The 19,709-nt window shown below is 46.3% G+C and overlaps 1 pseudogene across 1 annotated transcript in view; it reads right to left on the bottom strand.

The window, feature by feature from the left end:
• The window catches only part of LOC311115996 (phosphatidylinositol 3,4,5-trisphosphate 5-phosphatase 1-like), a 64,376-nt pseudogene extending 45,270 nt beyond the window's left edge, over nucleotides 1–19,106 (bottom strand). The window contains exons 1-5 of the transcript XR_014615415.1: nucleotides 19,043–19,106; nucleotides 12,112–12,247; nucleotides 10,267–10,414; nucleotides 1,547–1,687; nucleotides 1,204–1,294 (exon numbers count right to left, since the gene is read on the bottom strand). The product of XR_014615415.1 is annotated as a phosphatidylinositol 3,4,5-trisphosphate 5-phosphatase 1-like (transcript). The remainder of the gene's footprint in view (nucleotides 1–1,203; nucleotides 1,295–1,546; nucleotides 1,688–10,266; nucleotides 10,415–12,111; nucleotides 12,248–19,042) is intronic.
• Nucleotides 19,107–19,709: the final 603 nt, after the last annotated feature.

Raw genomic sequence — 19,709 nt, 5'->3', positions numbered from 1 at the left:
ACATACTGTACACTAGAGCAGAGATGATATACATACTGTACACTAGAGCAGAGATGATATACATACTGTACACTAGACCAGAGATGATATACATACTGTACACTAGACCAGAGATGATATACATACTGTACACTAGAGCAGAGATGATATACATACTGTACACTAGAGCAGATATGATATACATACTGTACACTAGAGCAGATATGATATACATACTGTACACTAGAGCAGAGATGATATACATACTGTACACTAGACCAGAGATGATATACATACTGTACACTAGAGCAGAGATGATATACATACTGTACACTAGAGCAGAGATTATATAAATACTGTACACTAGACCAGAGATGATATACATACTGTACACTAGACCAGAGATGATATACATACTGTACACTAGACCAGAGATGATATACATACTGTACACTAGAGCAGAGATGATATACATACTGTACACTAGACCAGAGATGATATAAATACTGTACACTAGACCAGAGACGATATAAATACTGTACACTAGACCAGAGATGATATAAATACTGTACACTAGACCAGAGATGATATAAATACTGTACACTAGACCAGAGATGATATAAATACTGTACACTAGACCAGAGATGATATAAATACTGTACACTAGACCAGAGACGATATACATACTGTACACTAGACCAGAGAGTATATAAAACTAAACAGAAGTGTCTAAGAAAGTGTTCATAATAGCAACATGCAACCATGCAGCATCCATGTACCTGCAACCATGCAGCATCAATTTACCTACAACCATGCATTATCCACGTACCTACAACCATGCATTATCCACGTACCTACAACCATGCATTATCCATGTACCTGCAACCATGCATTATCCATGTACCTGCAACCATGCACCATCAATTTACCTACAACCATGCAGCATCCATGTACCTACAACCATGCATTATCCATGTACCTGCAACCATGCATTATCCATGTACCTGCAACCATGCATTATCCATGTACAACCATGCAGCATTTTGATTCATTTTTATGGAAAGACAAAGACCCTCTCCAATGCAGCTCATACTGACCCATTTCCTAATTGAATGTTGATGTTAAAATGGTACTGTCTCCAATGCAGCTCATACCGTCTCTTTGCTGAATGTTGATGTTCAAATTATGTATGATAAAAGGTAAATATGAATAATGTCCACTTACCTGACTCCTCAGGCGTCCGATCCCTGGCGACAGCTTCTGGTCCAGAAGCCTCTGAAAGGCCTCCAGAGATGGCAGGGTACGGGAGATCTCGCTGACACCAACACAGGAGCACAGAAATTGTTTAAATGCTGTTTACCAGGGTTTGGGGTCCATTTCAATTCAGTTTACTTCCCTAAGTGGCTGAATGAATTAAATTGACCTGAAACCGACAGATCTCACTGACACATTCTAAGAGCACAGAAATGTTATTTCATTTCACAAGGGACAGTTAAACACTGTTTACAGTGAATTGCCAAGCGCTGTAGATGTTGCAGAAACAGCTACTGTCTGCCAGTACTGGTACCTGTTTAGTTGTTTGCAGATTCCCATGGTGAGCTTCTTTAGATGGGGGAGGTTAGGGTTCCCATTCTGGGCTTGCTCTGCATCGAGACAGAGTGAGGTGTGGAAGTATTCCTGGATGGATTTGTGGTGCTCTTCTGGCAGGCTGGAAGACGTGATGCATCATCAGTCAGTGTGATTTGTTAGTTGGTATGTAACTTAAATGTGGCCAGCTGGGTAGCACAATGCAACGCATGTCTTTAATAACACGGGGGGGGCAAAATCTTCTCCTTTTTGACATTAACGCATGCCGAAGTGAAAATTTGACATAAGTGGAAATTAGTATTTGTCCCACAATACTGAATACACTTGAGTAGTATCTTTTTTTAAATTATTTTATTTTATTTTATTATTTTGACAGTTTTTTTATTTATTATTATTATTATTATTATTATTATTATTATTATTATTGATTAATTTTTTTTTGGGGGGGGGTTGGATCAGCTTAATATTGCAGATAGATTGTATCTTCCATCAATGTAATTGTCTGCATCACTTCCAATCCCACATGTTTTTTATATATATACTCCCCTTTATTACTTTTCAACCCTGCCATCCTTTCCCTACTTGGAGTAAATTAGTGAACAACAATGCCCAGGCCTCTACTTCTGATCTATACTTACTATCTACACCTTATGGACAGAGTTAATTTTACAATAATTCTATTATATATATATATAATTATTTATTTATTTTTGCTCCTGAACTTCTTCTACTCTCAACCTCTCCGATCATTTTCATGATGTCCATCCGGTTTGCTTCTATATGGCATATCTTTCTAACTGTGCTCTTTCCCAAAAGCTCCCAACAAACAACCTATATACTTATTATGGACACAGTATGCTTTACATTATTAGCTATCTTTGTTATTATTTGTTGTTATTTGTTATTAGTCCCATCCTTCAACTCTATTCAATACCTCCCATCTATCTCTTAACACCATCCATATAGGATTTCTATTTGCCATATATATTTCAACCGTACTGTGATGTTTTACAAAAGTTCTGAAACTTTCTATTCTCATTGCTTCTACAGATTGTGAATTAAAAATAAACATTTTTGCTAAAAGTATTATTATATTATTGATTGATTGACTGACTTTTCAGATCACCCAACCAATCTGCAAGGTTAGCACATGGTAAATATTGCAATCCTTTAGCCATTCCTGGACCTGTGTCCAAAAACAAGCTACAAATGGACAGAACCAAAACAAATGATCTAATGATTCTGTCTCTTCACAGCAAAATCTGCAGAGCTGGGAAGATTGTACCCCCCATATAAATAACATTATATTGGTAGCAAGAATTTTATATAATAATTTAAATTGAAAGATTCTAATTTTTGAATCCGGTGTCGTTTTGCGTGTCAGTTCATAAACACTATGCTATGGGATCCGTACGTCAAAGATCTCTTCCCAACTATTTTGCAATCTAAATGGGATGACTGTCAATCCTTTGGTCCTTAAGTGAAACTGATATACTTTTTTATTTATCACAGTTTTCCTTAACCAATTATGTTCTTTAATGCAAGGCCGACAAACAAGTTCCTTACTTTCTCCCCCTTCCACTTTCCTCTTCCACTTTTGCGGTAATGCTGCAATTATTTGGTTGTAATTTTGGGTAGAGCAGACATTTCCATATGTTTTTGTTAGCTGCATGTGCGACATAACTCCACCAGTCCTACCGATGATATCATTTACGAAGATTATACCTTTTTTAAACATTCTGTCAAAAAATAAAGGTTTTTTGTCAATTAGTATATTTGAATTTAACCACAATATTTGTTGCATTATTTGTTCTGTCGTTTCTGGAGGATTAAATTGAAATTGCAACCAACTTTCTATGGCTTGTTTTAGAAATAGTGATACTTGGGAGATTATTTCCTTTTCAAATAACTGCAAATGAGTTGTTGTAATCTGAATAAAGGGAAAAAGGCCTTTCTTGAACATTGGGTGAGACAATCTTACTAATTTGCTTGAGAACCAGTTCGGGTTTAAGTATAACTTTTGTATGACTGAAGCTTTTAGGGATAGGTCTAATGCTTTAATATTTAATAATTTCTGTCCTCCGAATTCATATTCATTATATAAATATGCCCTTTTAATTTTGTCTGGCTTGCCGTTCCAAATAAAATTGAATATTCTTTTCTCATATAATTTAAAAAACTGTTCGCTAGGCGTAGGCGTAGGCAAGACCATAAGTAAATAGGTAAACTGGGATAATACTAAAGAGTTAATCAGGGTGATTTTTCCACAAATTGACAGGTATTTTCCTTTCCATGGTAGTAAGATCTTATCTATTTTTGCTAACTTTCTATTAACATTTATTGAAGTGAGATCATTTATTTCCTTTGGGATATGTATTCCGAGTATATCCACATCACCATCAGACCATTTTATTGGTAAACTACATGGTAATGTAAAAATTGTATTTTTTAGTGATCCAATACGTAATATAGTACATTTGTCATAATTTGGAAAATGTATCTAGATCCTCTATGAGGCTGTGGAGGGATTCTAGTTGTGGATTTAAAAGAAAACATGAATCATCAGCGTACAATGACACCTTTGTTTTTAAACCCTGTATTTCTAATCCTCTGATATTATTATTGGATCTGATTTTAACAGCTAACATCTCGATGGCCACAATAAATAGATATGCCGATAGTGGACAACCTTGTTTCACTCCCCTCTTGACAGTTTAAATGTCACGGTTCAGACAGACGACCAGAGGACCACAATTGCGTCACACCAGAAAGTTTATTAAAACTTAAGGGAAAAGGGAAGTAGGGAGTGAATGAAGGCTCCAGGGGTAACAGGGATCCCGTCCAATGTGCTGGGTCTGTGCCCCCCCCAGTGGCAGCGATGCGTCCTATGAAGCCGGTGGTGGGTGGTCCAGAAGTCCTGGGGGGGGGAGACACAGACACAACAGGGCGGAATGAAACAAGGCAGCAGTACAGTTCAAGGGAAATCCAAAATACGTAGTAGCAAGGCAGAAGGCTGGTCAGAGTTACCGGGATTGAAGAGTAGTCAGGAGTCGTTAAGGCAGAAAGCAGGTCTGGATCTCCTGGGGCAGAAGAGTATCCAAAAATCAGGCAGGTCCGGGGTCACAAAACCAGGGTGAGCCAGAAGCGCGAGCAAACAGGTTCCGGGAGTGAGCTTTGCAGACGATCTGACACCGGAGAGCTGAAAGACAGGGCCTTAAATACTGGGAGAGGTAGTGGGTAATGCAGCGCAGCTGGCAGAGTAATTAGAGCAGAGCAGAGCAGGGACAGGTGGAGCTAGTTAGGCTGAGTAGAGAGAGTGGTGAGCAGAGTGGAAGAAAATTAGGGTGGTAACCCGGTGGAGTGAGAGGCTCATGACAGAACCCCCCCCCAAGGGACGGCCCCAGAAGTCCCAAGAGCAACACCACGCCGGGCGGGAGGAGGGGAGCCGGAGGAGGGCTAGAACTCCTCCGAACGGTCCGAGTGAACGTCCTCATCCTCGGAGGAAGCCGGAGGGCCGTGGTCGGGAGATGGGACAGGTCCCGAGACAGGATCAGGCACAGGACAGGAAGCCGAGCGGGCAGGACGGTTAGGGACCCCTCTGGGGCGGCCCCTACGGATTGCAGGTTGATCAGGATGCCGTTGGTGGAAAGCGGTGATGAGAGTCCTATCCACAATCCGACTAGCTGGCACCCAGGTCCTTTCCTCAGGTCCATAGCCCTCCCAGTCAATGAGGTACTGGAGACCCCTACCCCTCCGTCTGGACCGAAGCAGGCGGCGGACGGTGTAAACCAGACCACCATCGACGAGCCGTGGAGGAGGAGGACAAGGCGCAGCAGGGACCAGCGGACTCTCATGGATGGGCTTAATCTTAGACACATGGAAAGTGGGGTGCACCCTCAGGGAATTAGGCAGTTGGAGCCGGACAGCAGTTGGGCTAATCACTCTTATGATAGGGAATGGGCCAATGAACCGAGGTGCCAGCTTCTGCGACTCCACCCTGAGTGGCAGGTTCTTCGCTGACAACCACACCCTTTGACCAACATGGTAGGTGGGAGCAGGAATTCTCCGACGGTTGGCCCCGGTAGTGTAGCTGGCAACGGATCTGAGGAGTGTGGCTCGGGCTTGTGACCAGGTGCGGCGACATCGACGGGCAAAAGCAAGTGCAGATGGGCAAGTAACCTCCTCTTCCTGGCTGGCAAATAGAGGAGGCTGGTATCCATAAACACATTGGAAAGGGGACATACCGATGGCAGAGCAGGTCAGAGAATTGTGTGCGTACTCCACCCATGTCAATTGCTGCGACCAGGAGTGGGGGTTGCGTGAAGTCATGCATCGCAGTGCCTTCTCGAGCTCCTGATTAGCCCGCTCTGACTGCCCATTGGATTGGGGATGGAATCCGGAAGTCAGACTGACTGTGGCTCCCAGCAGGTGACAGAACTCCTTCCAAAAAGCGGAGGAGAATTGTGGACCACGGTCAGAAACTACATCCTTTGGCAGTCCGTGGATCCGGAAGACGTGTTCCAGGACCACCTGGGCGGTCTCCTTGGCGGTTGGGAGCTTGGGGAGGGGAATGAAGTGTGCCATCTTGCTGAAACGGTCAACTATGGTGAGAATGACGGTCATGCCACTTGAAGGGGGCAGCCCCGTGACAAAGTCAAGGGCGATGTGAGACCAGGGACGTCTGGGCACAGGCAGGGGCTGCAGCAATCCGGCTGGGGGCTGGCAGGACGACTTGTGTTGGTTGCAGATGGGGCAGGCTTGGACGAATTCCCGTACATCCTTTCTCAGAGAGGGCCACCAGAACCTCTGGGCGAGCAGGTTGTAAGTGCGGGTGGAGCCAGGGTGACAAGCTAGGCGGGAGTCATGTCCCCACTGAACGACCTGGGACCTCAGGTCTTCGGGGACAAAAAGGCGGTCAGCTGGGCAAGTGCTGGGACCTGGCTGGTTACGGAGAGCTTCCAGCACCTGTTCCTCAACAGCCCAGGTCAGAGCTGCAACGATGCAGGGACTTGGCAGAATCGACACAGGGTCCTTGGAGGGGGTGTCATCCTTCTGGAATTGACGGGAGAGGGCGTCTGGCTTGGTGTTGCGTGATCCAGGCCGGTATGACAGAGTGAAATTAAACCTGGTGAAGAACAGGGCCCAGCGGGACTGCCTGGAGTTCAACCGTTTGGCCGTGCGGATGTACTCCAAGTTCTTATGATCGGTCCAAACGAGAAATGGAATGGTGGACCCCTCCAGCCAGTGACGCCACTCCTCCAAGGCAAGCTTCACAGCCAGCAGCTCACGGTTCCCTATGTCGTAATTGCACTCAGAGGGGGACAACCGACGTGAGAAAAAGGCACAGGGATGGAGCTTCCTATCCTCCGCAGCCCACTGAGAAATCACAGCACCAACTCCCACATCCGAGGCGTCCACCTCCACAATGAATTGCCGGTCCACATCAGGCATCTGGAGGATGGGAGCGGAGGTGAACCTCACCTTGAGGGTACTGAAGGCTTTGTCGGCTGCTGGGGTCCAGGTGAAGGGTTGCTTGGTGCTGGTTAGAGCAGTGAGAGGGGCAGCAACGGTACTGTAGTTCCGGATAAACTTTCTATAGAAGTTAGCAAACCCCAGAAACTGTTGCAGCTTCTTTCTGTTCTCCGGAACTGGCCATGAAGTGACTGCTGATACTTTGGCCGGATCCATTTGGATACTTCCCTCTGCCACTATGTACCCCAGGAAGGCCACTGTCTTGACGTGAAACTCACATTTCTCTGCCTTGGCGTAGAGGGAATTCTCCAGAAGACGATGAAGGACTTGCTGGACATGGCGGGTGTGTTCAGACAGGTTTCTGGAGTAGATTAAGATGTCATCCAGGTAAACGAAGACAAACTTGTTTAACATGTCCCGCAGTACATCATTCACTAGAGCCTGGAACACAGCAGGAGCATTGGTGAGGCCAAAAGGCATAACCAGATACTCGTAGTGGCCTGTTGGTGTATTGAATGCGGTTTTCCATTCATCTCCCTCCCGGATCCGCACTAGGTGGTAAGCGTTTCTGAGATCCAACTTGGTAAAAACAGTGGCTCCCTGGAGCAACTCAAAAGCAGAGGTGAGCAGAGGCAGAGGGTAACGGTTTTTCACTGTGATGTCGTTGAGTCCCCTGTAGTCGATGCAGGGGCGAAGAGATCCGTCCTTCTTCCCCACAAAGAAGAAGCCAGCACCAGCAGGAGATGAAGATGAACGGATTAATCCTGCGGACAGAGAGCCATTGATGTAGTCCTCCATGGACTTTCTTTCAGGAGCAGACAACGAATAAAGACGACCCTTTGGAGGGGCTGTTCCAGGGAGGAGGTCGATGGCACAGTCGTACGGTCGGTGAGGGGGCAGAGATGTGGCTCTTGCTTTGTTAAACACCTCTCTGAGACCATGGTAGCATTCTGGGACATTGGAGAGGTCAGGAGCGGAGTTAGTAGGTTCTGGCCGAGGGGGTAGTGCGGCAGCAAGCAGGCAGGTTCGGTGGCAGTCCTCTCCCCACTCCCTGATCACCCCGGTCACCCAGTCGAGCTGAGGGTTGTGCCGGCGGAGCCATGGGTAACCCAGGATGAGGGGTTGGCCTGGAGAGGGGAGCAGGTGAAACTGGATAGTTTCTTGATGGTTTCCGGACAGACCCATCGAGACCGGGGCCGTGACATGAGTGACCGATCCGAGTAAGTGTCCGTCCAGTGCCCGGGCAGGAATAGGAGGTGTCAAACGGAGGTTCTCCAGTCCCAGTTGGCGTGCCAGCTTGATGTCCATTATGTTGGCTTCGGCGCCAGAATCCACCAGAGCAGCCAGGGTGTGAGTTGAGTCAGAGAGGCGGAGGTGAACTTGCAGCAGGGGTTTGCGGTCGGAGGACTGGATGGTCATAGAACTCAACCGGACTCCCCCTATGCCCGGTGAGCTTCGCCCCTTTAAAGGGCAGGTTACCACACGATGTCCATCACCTCCACAATAGAGGCAGAGGTTTGAGGTGAAGCGGCGCTGGCGCTCTGCAGGAGTGAGAGAGGCTCGCCCAATCTCCATAGGCTCAGACTGATCAAGCTGACCTGGGTGAGTGGCAGTAGATGACAGGAGCCCAGTCGGATCTCTCCGAATGCCGGTAGTAGGTGGACCTTGGCGCCCCCTCTCACGACGACGGGTCTGTATCCTTCTGTCGATCCTGACAGTCAGTGCGATGGCTTCATCAAGAGTGGAAGGCAGTTCATGGGAGACCAACTCGTCCTTGATATAGTCAGCCAAACTATGGAAGAACGCGTCCACCAACGATGGTGTGTTCCAAGAACTTCGTCTAGCCAGGGTTCGGAAGTCGATGGAATGGTCTGCGACTGTACGTCCGCCTTGTCGAATACTGAACAGTTCACGAGACGCCTCTGCGGTTGGTGAATCCAGGTCAAACACCTTCAGCATCTCCTCAGCAAACAGGTCGAAGGTTGCACATGCGGGGGTTTGACGTTCGAACTCTGCTGTTCCCCAGAGTCGAGCTCGGCCCGTCAGGTGAGTGATGGCATACCCAACTTTAGCCCCCTCCGTGGCGAAGGTCCTTGGCTGCAAGGAGAACTGAAGTCGGCAGCTAGTCAGGAATGGCCGGACCTGGGTTGAATCGCCGTTGAACCGCTCGGGGTTTCCAATCTTGGGTTCCGGAGCAGCGGCTGCAATGACCGGGGCAGGTAACTCGGGGGCAGGGCTGGTGGGCAGACTGGCTGGGGTAAGGTTGGTGAGGAGTTGAATGATCATGGCGAGTTGTTGTTGCTGCTGGAACTGCTGCTCATGCTCATCGGTTTCCATGTCGAGGGAAGTGTGCGCTGAGTCCATAATGGTCAGATCGTACTGTCACGGTTCAGACAGACGACCAGAGGACCACAATTGCGTCACACCAGAAAGTTTATTAAAACTTAAGGGAAAAGGGAAGTAGGGAGTGAATGAAGGCTCCAGGGGTAACAGGGATCCCGTCCAATGTGCTGGGTCTGTGCCCCCCCCAGTGGCAGCGATGCGTCCTATGAAGCCGGTGGTGGGTGGTCCAGAAGTCCTGGGGGGGGGAGACACAGACACAACAGGGCGGAATGAAACAAGGCAGCAGTACAGTTCAAGGGAAATCCAAAATACGTAGTAGCAAGGCAGAAGGCTGGTCAGAGTTACCGGGATTGAAGAGTAGTCAGGAGTCGTTAAGGCAGAAAGCAGGTCTGGATCTCCTGGGGCAGAAGAGTATCCAAAAATCAGGCAGGTCCGGGGTCACAAAACCAGGGTGAGCCAGAAGCGCGAGCAAACAGGTTCCGGGAGTGAGCTTTGCAGACGATCTGACACCGGAGAGCTGAAAGACAGGGCCTTAAATACTGGGAGAGGTAGTGGGTAATGCAGCGCAGCTGGCAGAGTAATTAGAGCAGAGCAGAGCAGGGACAGGTGGAGCTAGTTAGGCTGAGTAGAGAGAGTGGTGAGCAGAGTGGAAGAAAATTAGGGTGGTAACCCGGTGGAGTGAGAGGCTCATGACATTAAAACTTTCTGAGAAATAGCCATTATTTACTATTTTACACCTATGGTTACTATACATGATTTTGACCCATTTTATAAGAGATTCTCCAAAATTGAAATGCTCCAGGCATTTATATATAAACCCCAGTCGAATTTAATCTTGAGTAGTATCTTGGAGTACACACAGTAGTTGAATGTGAGCCTACATACTTAGACATATCGATGTGTTGTAGTCTCTGTAGGTATGTGTCTGCCAGAGCCCTGTGACTCCCCTCCATGGGTTTCTTCACTGCCATTGGCTGATGGCCCTCCTGAGAAGTTCCTGGGGGGGGCAGCTGAGGAGGGTATTTAACTGGATCTGGAGATCAACAACAACCACAACAGTCAAACTGTTAGACGTAACGATACACAGGTAGGCCTATGTCCCGTGACACAGCGGAAAATACTTTTTGGACCTTTATGGATGTGCGAGACAGGCCCCTTGGGTTAAGCCTGAAGATCTGTTTGTGCTGTCGTTGTTTTGACTGCGACCGTTGGCCATACAGCACAAACAGAGCTGGGACCACCAGACTGCCTTGGCTTAGCTCAGCTGAAGCAGAAACAAACAAAGAGAGAATGGCTGCGTCCCAAATGGCACCCTATTCCCTACATAGTGCACTACTTTTGACCAGAGCCCTACGGACCCTAGTCAAAATGAGTGCATACAGCACAAACAGGGTTCCATTTCAGACAGAACACATCGGGCTCCGGTCTAAAGTAGTACCCTATATAGTGAATAGGGTGCCATTCTCTGGTCTAAAGTAGTACCCTATATAGTGAATAGGGTGCCATTCTCTGGTCTAAAGTAGTACCCTATATAGGGGAAAGGGTACCATTCTCTGGTCTAAAGTAGTACCCTATATAGGGGAAAGGGTACCATTCTCTGGTCTAAAGTAGTACCCTATATAGTGAATAGGGTGCCATTCTCTGGTCTAAAGTAGTACCCTATATAGTGAATAGGGTGCCATTCTCTGGTCTAAAGTAGTACCCTATATAGTGAATAGGGTGCCATTCTCTGGTCTAAAGTAGTACCCTATATAGTGAATAGGGTGCCATTCTCTGGTCTAAAGTAGTACCCTATATAGTGAATAGGGTGCCATTCTCTGGTCTAAAGTAGTACCCTATATAGGGGAAAGGGTACCATTCTCTGGTCTAAAGTAGTACCCTATATAGTGAATAGGGTGCCATTCTCTGGTCTAAAGTAGTACCCTATATAGGGGAAAGGGTACCATTCTCTGGTCTAAAGTAGTACCCTATATAGTGAATAGGGTGCCATTCTCTGGTCTAAAGTAGTACCCTATATAGGGGAAAGGGTACCATTCTCTGGTCTAAAGTAGTACCCTATATAGTGAATAGGGTGCCATTCTCTGGTCTAAAGTAGTACCCTATATAGGGGAAAGGGTACCATTCTCTGGTCTAAAGTAGTACCCTATATAGGGGAAAGGGTACCATTCTCTGGTCTAAAGTAGTACCCTATATAGGGGAAAAGGGTACCATTCTCTGGTCTAAAGTAGTACCCTATATAGGGGAAAGGGTACCATTCTCTGGTCTAAAGTAGTACCCTATATAGGGGAAAGGGTACCATTCTCTGGTCTAAAGTAGTACCCTATATAGGGGAAAGGGTACCATTCTCTGGTCTAAAGTAGTACCCTATATAGGGGAAAAGGGTACCATTCTCTGGTCTAAAGTAGTACCCTATATAGGGGAAAGGGTACCATTCTCTGGTCTAAAGTAGTACCCTATATAGGGGAAAGGGTACCATTCTCTGGTCTAAAGTAGTACCCTATATAGGGGAAAGGGTACCATTCTCTGGTCTAAAGTAGTACCCTATATAGGGGAAAGGGTACCATTCTCTGGTCTAAAGTAGTACCCTATATAGGGGAAAGGGTACCATTCTCTGGTCTAAAGTAGTACCCTATATAGGGGAAAAGGGTGGGTACCCATCGGGCTCTGGTCTAAAGTAGTACCCTATTTAGGGGAAAAGGGTACCATTTGGGACACATCCTATTAATCCACCTGCTTCTTCCTCTGGCTCCTCCTCCTTCTGAACAGGAAACTGCAGGTGTGTAGCCAGACCCATGTTGGGACTGTAGTACGTCTCCACCAGGTCAGCCAGCACGGAGAAGAACTGGATAGGGACGCCCTCAGAGGCCTGGAGACACAGAGAAACAACAACAGCAATCACAGCCTGGTACAAAACATCAGCACTTACAGGTTAGTGCACCACAATGCATCGACACTCACAGGCTAGTGCACTATAGAGCAACAACAACAATCACTGGTTAGTACACTACAGAGCACAACAGCAGTCACAGCCTAGGACACCTTGGAGTGCACAACAGTAGTAGTACAGATTGGAAAAAAACTGGACAAATCTAATCCAACACAAGTGTGAAATGGTTGGAAGAATCCAAGGTCCAGGCACTCAGGTGGGTAATGGTTTGAAGAATCCAAGGTCCAGACACTCAGGTGGGTTTTAAAGTAGGTACCATCAAGCCATGCTCCTGATACACTGTATTCTCTAAGATCTCATCACAGGCTAGTACACTTCTGAGTTTAGTACACTACAACAGCAAGACAAGTACACTACCAAGCACCACAGCAAGACATGTACACTAGATTGCACCACAGCAAGTGATCATACAGTGGGGAAAAAAAGTATTTAGTCAGCCACCAATTGTGCAAGTTCTCCCACTTAGAAAGATGAGAGGCCTGTAATTTTCATCATAGGTAGACGTCAACTATGACAGACAAAATGAGGAAAAAAAATCCAGAAAATCACATTGTAGGATTTTTAATGAATTTATTTGCAAATTATGGTGGAAAATAAGTATTTGGTCAATAACAAAAGTTTCTCAATACTTTGTTATATACCCTTTGTTGGCAATGACACAGGTCAAACGTTTTCTGTAAGTCTTCACAAGGTTTTCACACACTGTTGCTGGTATTTTGGCCCATTCCTCCATGCAGATCTCCTCTAGAGCAGTGATGTTTTGGGGCTGTCGCTGGGCAACACGGACATTCAACTCCCTCCAAAGATTTTCTATGGGGTTGAGATCTGGAGACTGGCTAGGCCACTCCAGGACCTTGAAATGCTTCTTACGAAGCCACTCCTTCGTTGCCCGGGCGGTGTGTTTGGGATCATTGTCATGCTGAAAGACCCAGCCATGTTTCATCTTCAATGCCCTTGCTGATGAAAGGAGTTTTTCACTCAAAATCTCACGATACATGGCCCCATTCATTCTTTCCTTTACACGGATCAGTCGTCCTGGTCCCTTTGCAGAAAAACAGCCCCAAAGCATGATGTTTCCACCCCCATGCTTCACAGTAGGTATGGTGTTCTTTGGATGCAACTCAGCATTCTTTGTCCTCCAAACACGACGAGTTGAGTTTTTACCAAAAAGTTATATTTTGGTTTCATCTGACCATATGATATTCTCCCAATCCTCTTCTGTATCATCCAAATGCACTCTAGCAAACTTCAGACGGGCCTGGACATGTACTGGTTTAAGCAGGGGGACACGTCTGGCACTGCAGGATTTGAGTCCCTGGCGGCGTAGTGTGTTACTGATGGTAGGCTTTGTTACTTTGGTCCCAGCTCTCTGCAGGTCATTCACTAGGTCCCCCCGTGTGGTTCTGGGATTTTTGCTCACCGTTCTTGTGATCATTTTGACCCCACGGGGTGAGATCTTGCATGGAGTCCCAGATCGAGTGAGATTATCAGTGGTCTTGTATGTCTTCCATTTCCTAATAATTGCTCCCACAGTTGATTTCTTCAAACCAAGCTGCTTACCTATTGCAGATTCAGTCTTCCCAGCCTGGTGCAGGTCTACAATTTTGTTTCTGGTGTCCTTTGACAGCTCTTTGGTCTTGGCCATAGTGGAGTTTGGAGTGTGACTGTTTGAGGTTGTGGACAGGTGTCTTTTATACTGATAACAAGTTCAAACAGGTGCCATTAATACAGGTAACGAGTGGAGGACAGAGGAGCCTCTTAAAGAAGAAGTTACAGGTCTGTGAGAGCCAGAAATCTTGCTTGTTTGTAGGTGACCAAATACTTATTTTCCACCATAATTTGCAAATAAATTCATAAAAAATCCTACAATGTGATTTTCTGGATTTTTTTTTCTCAATTTGTCTGTCATAGTTGACGTGTACCTATGATGAACATTACAGGCCTCTCTCATCTTTTTAAGTGGGAGAACTTGCACAATTGGTGGTTGACTAAATACTTTTTTTCCCCACTGTATATCATATAATAATGGCGCCGGAGAAGATGGCTGCCGTTTTACAGCCCTCTAACCAATTGTACTATTATGTGTGTTTTTCCGCGTTATTTGTCATTTATTTTGTACATAATGTTTCTGCCATCGTCTCTAACCAAAAAGAGCTTCTGGATATCAGGACAGCGATTACTCACCTCGTATTGGACGAAGATGTTTTCTTCAACGAGGCGGCCGCGAAGGATATCCTACAGACACCCGACAAGGCCCAAATCCCCGTCATTCGCATGAGGAAGAGACAGAGATATCGTGGACGTAGGTCGGGGTGCCTTGTAAGGATCCGACGGCGAGCGAGTAAACTGCCGCTCCCATCAATCCTATTAGCCAATCTTCAATCATTTGAGAATAAATTGGATGACTTAAGATTACGGTTATCCTACCAACGGGACATTAAAAACTGTAATATGTTATGTTTCACCGAGTCGTGGCTGAACGACGACATGGACAACATACAACTAGCGGGCTATACACTACATCGGCAGGATAGAACGGCTGACTCCGGTAAGACAAGGGGTGGCGGTCTGTGTATATTTGTAAACAACAGCTGGTGCACAAAATCAAATACTAAGGAAGTCTCGAGGTTTTGCTCGCCTGAGGTAGAGTATCTCATGATAAGCTGTAGACCCACTATTTACAGAGATAGTTTTTTTACCACCACAAACCAATGCTGGCATTAAGATTGCACTGAATGAGCTGTACAAGGCCGTAACTAAACAGGAAAACGCTCATCTAGAGGCAGCGCTCCTAGTGGCCGGGGACTCTAATGCAGGGAAACTTAAATCAGTTCTACCTAATTTCTACCAGCATGTTAAATGTGCAACCAGAGGAAAAAAAACTCTAGACCACCTTTACTCCACACACAGAGACGCATACAAAGCTCTCCCTCGCCCTCCATTTGGCAAATCTGACCATAACTCTATCCTCCTGATTCCTGCTTATAAGCAAAAACTAAAGCAGGAAGCACCAGTGATTCGGTTAATAAAAAAGTGGTCAGATGACGCAGATGCTAAGCTACAGGACTGTTTTGCTAGCACAGACTGGAATATGTTCCGGGATTCTTCAGATAGCATTGAGGAGTACACCACATCAGTCACTGGCTTCATCAATAAGTGCATCGATGATGTCGTCCCCACAGTGACCGTACGTACATGCCCCAACCAGAAGCCATGGATTACAGGCAACATCCGCACTGAGCTAAAGGGTAGAGCTGCCGCTTTCAAGGAGCGGGACTCTAACCCGGACGCTTATAAGAAATCCCGCTATGCCCTCCGACGAACCATCAAACAGGCAAAGAGTCAATACAGGACTAAGATTGAATCGTACTACACCGGCTCTGACGCTCGTCGGATGTGGCAGGGCTTGAAAACTATTACAGACTACAAAGGGAAGCACAGCCGCGAGCTGCCCAGTGACACAAGACTTCCAGACGAGCTAAACCACGTCTATGCTCGCTTCGAGGCAAGCAACACTGAAGCATGCATGAGAGCACCAGCTGTTCCGGATGACTATGTGATCACGCTCTCCGTAGCCGATGTGAGTAAGACTTTTAAGCAGGTCAACATTCACAAGGCCGCAGGGCCAGACGGATTACCAGGACGTGTACTCCGAGCATGTGCTGACCAACTGGCAAGTGTCTTCACTGACATTTTCAACATGTCCCTGACTGAGTCTGTAATACCAACATGTTTCAAACAGACCACCATAGTCCCCGTGCCCAAGGACTCTAAGATAACCTGCCTAAATGACTACCGACCCGTAGCACTGACGTCTGTAGCCATGAAGTGCTTTGAAAGGCTGGTCATGGCTCACATCAACACCATTATCCCAGAAACCCTAGACCCACTCCAATTTGCATACCGCCCCAACAGATCCACAGATGCTGCAATCTCTATTGCACTCCACACTGCCCTTTCCCACCTGGACAAGAGGAACACCTACGTGAGAATGCTATTCATTGACTACAGCTCAGCATTCAACACCATAGTGCCCTCAAAGCTCATCACTAAGCTAAGGATCCTGGGACTAAACACCTCCCTCTGCAACTGGATCCTGGACTTCCTGACGGGCCGCCCCCAGGTGGTAAGGGTAGGTAACAACACATCTGTCACACTGATCCTCAACACGGGGCCCCTCAGGGGTGCGTGCTCAGTCCCCTCCTGTACTCCCTGTTCACCCATGACTGCATGGCCAGGCACGACTCCAACACCATCATTAAGTTTGCCGACGACACAACAGTGGTAGGCCTGATCACCGACAACGATGAGACAGCCTATAGGGAGGAGGTCAGAGACCTGGCCATGTGGTGCCAGGCTAACAACCTCTCCCTCAACGTGACCAAGACAAAGGAGATGACTGTGGACTACAGGACAAAAAAAGAGGACTGAGCACGCCCCCATTCTCATCGACAGGGCTGTAGTGGAACAGGTTGAGAGCTTCAAGTTCCTTGGTGTCCACATCACCAACGAACTATCATGGTCCAAACACACCAAGACAGTCATGAAGAGGGCACGACAAAGCCTATTCCCCCTCAGGAGACTGAAAAGATTTGGCATGGGTCCTCAGATCCTCAAAAAATTCTACAGCTGCACCATCGAGAGCATCCTGACTGGTTGCATCACCGCTTGGTATGGCAACTGCTTGGCCTCCGACCGTAAGGCAATACAGAGGGTAGTGCGTACGGCCCAGTACATCACTGGGGCCAAGCTTCCTGCCATCCAGGACCTCTATACCAGGCGGTGTCAGAGGAAGGCCCTCAAAATTGTCAAAGACTCCAGCCACCCTAGTCATAGACTGTTCTCTCTGCTACCGCACGGCAAGCGGTACCGGAGTGCCAAGTCTAGGTCCAAAATACCTCTCAACAGCTTCTACCCCCAAGCCATAAGACTCCTAAACAGGCTAATCATGGCTACCCGGACTATTTGCACTGCCCCCCCTCACCCCATCTTTTTACGCTGCTGCTACTCTGTTAATTATTTATGCATAGTCACTTTAACTCTACCCACATGTACATATTACTTCAACTACCTCAACTAGCCGTAGTTGAAGTAATAACATTGACTCTGCACCGGTACCCCCCCTGTATATATAGCCTCCCTACTGTCACTTTATTTTACTTCTGCTCTTTTTTTCTCAACACTTTTTTGTTTTATTCTACTTTTTTTATTAAAAATAAATGCACTGTTGGTTAAGGGCTTGTAAGTAAGCGTTTCACTGTAATGTCTGCACCTTGTTGTATTCGGCGCATGTGGCCAATAAAATTTGATTTGATTTGATTTGAACTGTACTACCCTTCAACATTAGCAGAGTATCCTGTAGGAACTGTTCTACCCTTCAAGTCTGTATATAGCGCAGGCTAAAACTCAAGATCACTATCATGCTTTTCAGCTACAACAGATGAATGAAAATCTATCTAATCTATCCAATCTATCTAATCTATCTATCTTTTCAGCTACAATAGATCAATAGATCTATTTCATCAACTGTGCCCTGTAGCAATTGTATGTAGGTTTGGACTATTCTGACTGCCACGCTAAGAAAGACAAATTTACCACATGTATTTCCATATCAACCTCAGCCTAACACAGTGATGGCTTTGTGTGACAGAGAGAGCAGAGAGAGTGGGCCTACAGATGAAGAGACATCCGGTGGACTGTACACACCCTTTATTAAGAAGAGCTGGCCTGCTAGCCCCCCTACCTCTACAGAAGCACAGTTCCCGCTCAGCCCAGTCAAAGCTATTTGCTGCTCTGGCACCCCAATGGTGGAACAAGCTCCCCCACGACGCCAGGACAGCGGAGTCACTAACCACCTTCCGGAGACACTTGAAACCCTACCTCTTTAAGGAATACCTGGGATAGTATAAAGTAATCCTTCTACCCCCCCCCCCCCCCCCTCCCCCCACCCCCCCCATAAAAAAAGAAAAGGAAAAAAAAGTGGTTGTCCCACTGGCTATCATAAGTTGAATGCACCAATTTGTAAGTCGCTCTGGATAAGAGCGTCTGCTAAATGACGTAAATGTAAATGAAGAGACATCCGGTGTACTGTACACACCCTTTATTAAGAAGAGGACATTATTATTAACATATTCACAGCCACAGGAAGCAAGGTAGTTCCTATTTGGTGTCTAGTTTTATGGAGCGCTCACATTTGAGCAGATTTTTTGCACAGGTAGACTTGGTGCAATGTATAACCATAATATGTTGCACAGTATTCACAATAAAATGCTACATGTCAGAACTCTCTCACCACACATGGCCTTTCTTCATTTCTGAAGCAGAAGTTGTCTGATGGACGAGGAATTGAGAAATGGCTCTTAAAATAGCCCTTAACACCCAACACCTGGGAGGAGACTGTATCAGCCATAGAAGTTGGCGGTATAACGCTCAGAACTTGTGTTGTGTGGATCAAAATAGTAACGTTAAATGCTTTGTAGGGGGATCCACACTCAAAAAGGAGTGCAGATCTCACCTGGACCGAGAGCTTCCTCCCCTCAAAAGGTCTGTCTCACCTGGACCGAGAGCTTCCTCTCCTCAAAAGGTCTGTCTCACCTGGGCTGAGAGCTTCCTCTCCCCAAAAGGTTTGTTTCACCTGGACAGAGAGCTTCCTCTCCCCAAAAGGTCTGTCTCACCTGGACAGAGAGCTTCCTCTCCCCAAAAGATCTGTCTCACCTGGATCGAGAGCTTCCTCTCCTCATTGGGTAGGATCCTGTACGTATACACACAGTTCTGGTACCTGGAAATAGAGAAGATGGGTTATTATCATAAAGTTCACAACAGATATGGAGTCTTGAACGTTTAAAGAGATGTCTTGATCTCGTGGTCTGGATCTTGAGAGTTCTGGCCTTGACTCAATCTCTGGTTTAAAGTAACTGACATTTCACAGAAGAGTGTGACAGATGCAGTAATTATAGATTACTTTGTGTCCGATGGAAAAGAGTACATGACCATTTATGTATTTGTTTACAAGTTATTCAAATTAAAGCCCACAGTTACACATAGATGTGTGGTGTGAGTTGCACAGTGGAGTCTACCCAGCTTTGCAGCATGACAGTGTGTGCAGATAAGTTGGGCAATGCAAAACGCATGTGTAATTTAAAATAGGTCTTCATTACATAGAATTCCTGCTATATATTTAGTCACATCTAATACTGCATGCAACAACAACAACAGTATTCTAGCCAGTTTATCTGGTTGATCAAAGTCTTGAGCAAAACATTTTCAATTCCACCAGATGTACTTGGTGGTATGATTTATGTCATGATGTAAGGAAACAGAAAGTCAACATCGCATTGTTCTGCTTTGTCTGTTGCCTAATAATGTTTGTACCATGTTTGTG

Source organism: Coregonus lavaretus, assembly GCF_964263955.1.
Source record: "Coregonus lavaretus genome assembly, contig: HAP1_SCAFFOLD_1207, whole genome shotgun sequence".
Taxonomy (NCBI): domain Eukaryota; kingdom Metazoa; phylum Chordata; class Actinopteri; order Salmoniformes; family Salmonidae; genus Coregonus; species Coregonus lavaretus.
The sequence above is the reverse complement of the archived record's forward strand: the minus strand, read 5'-3'. Positions and strand labels throughout refer to the sequence as shown.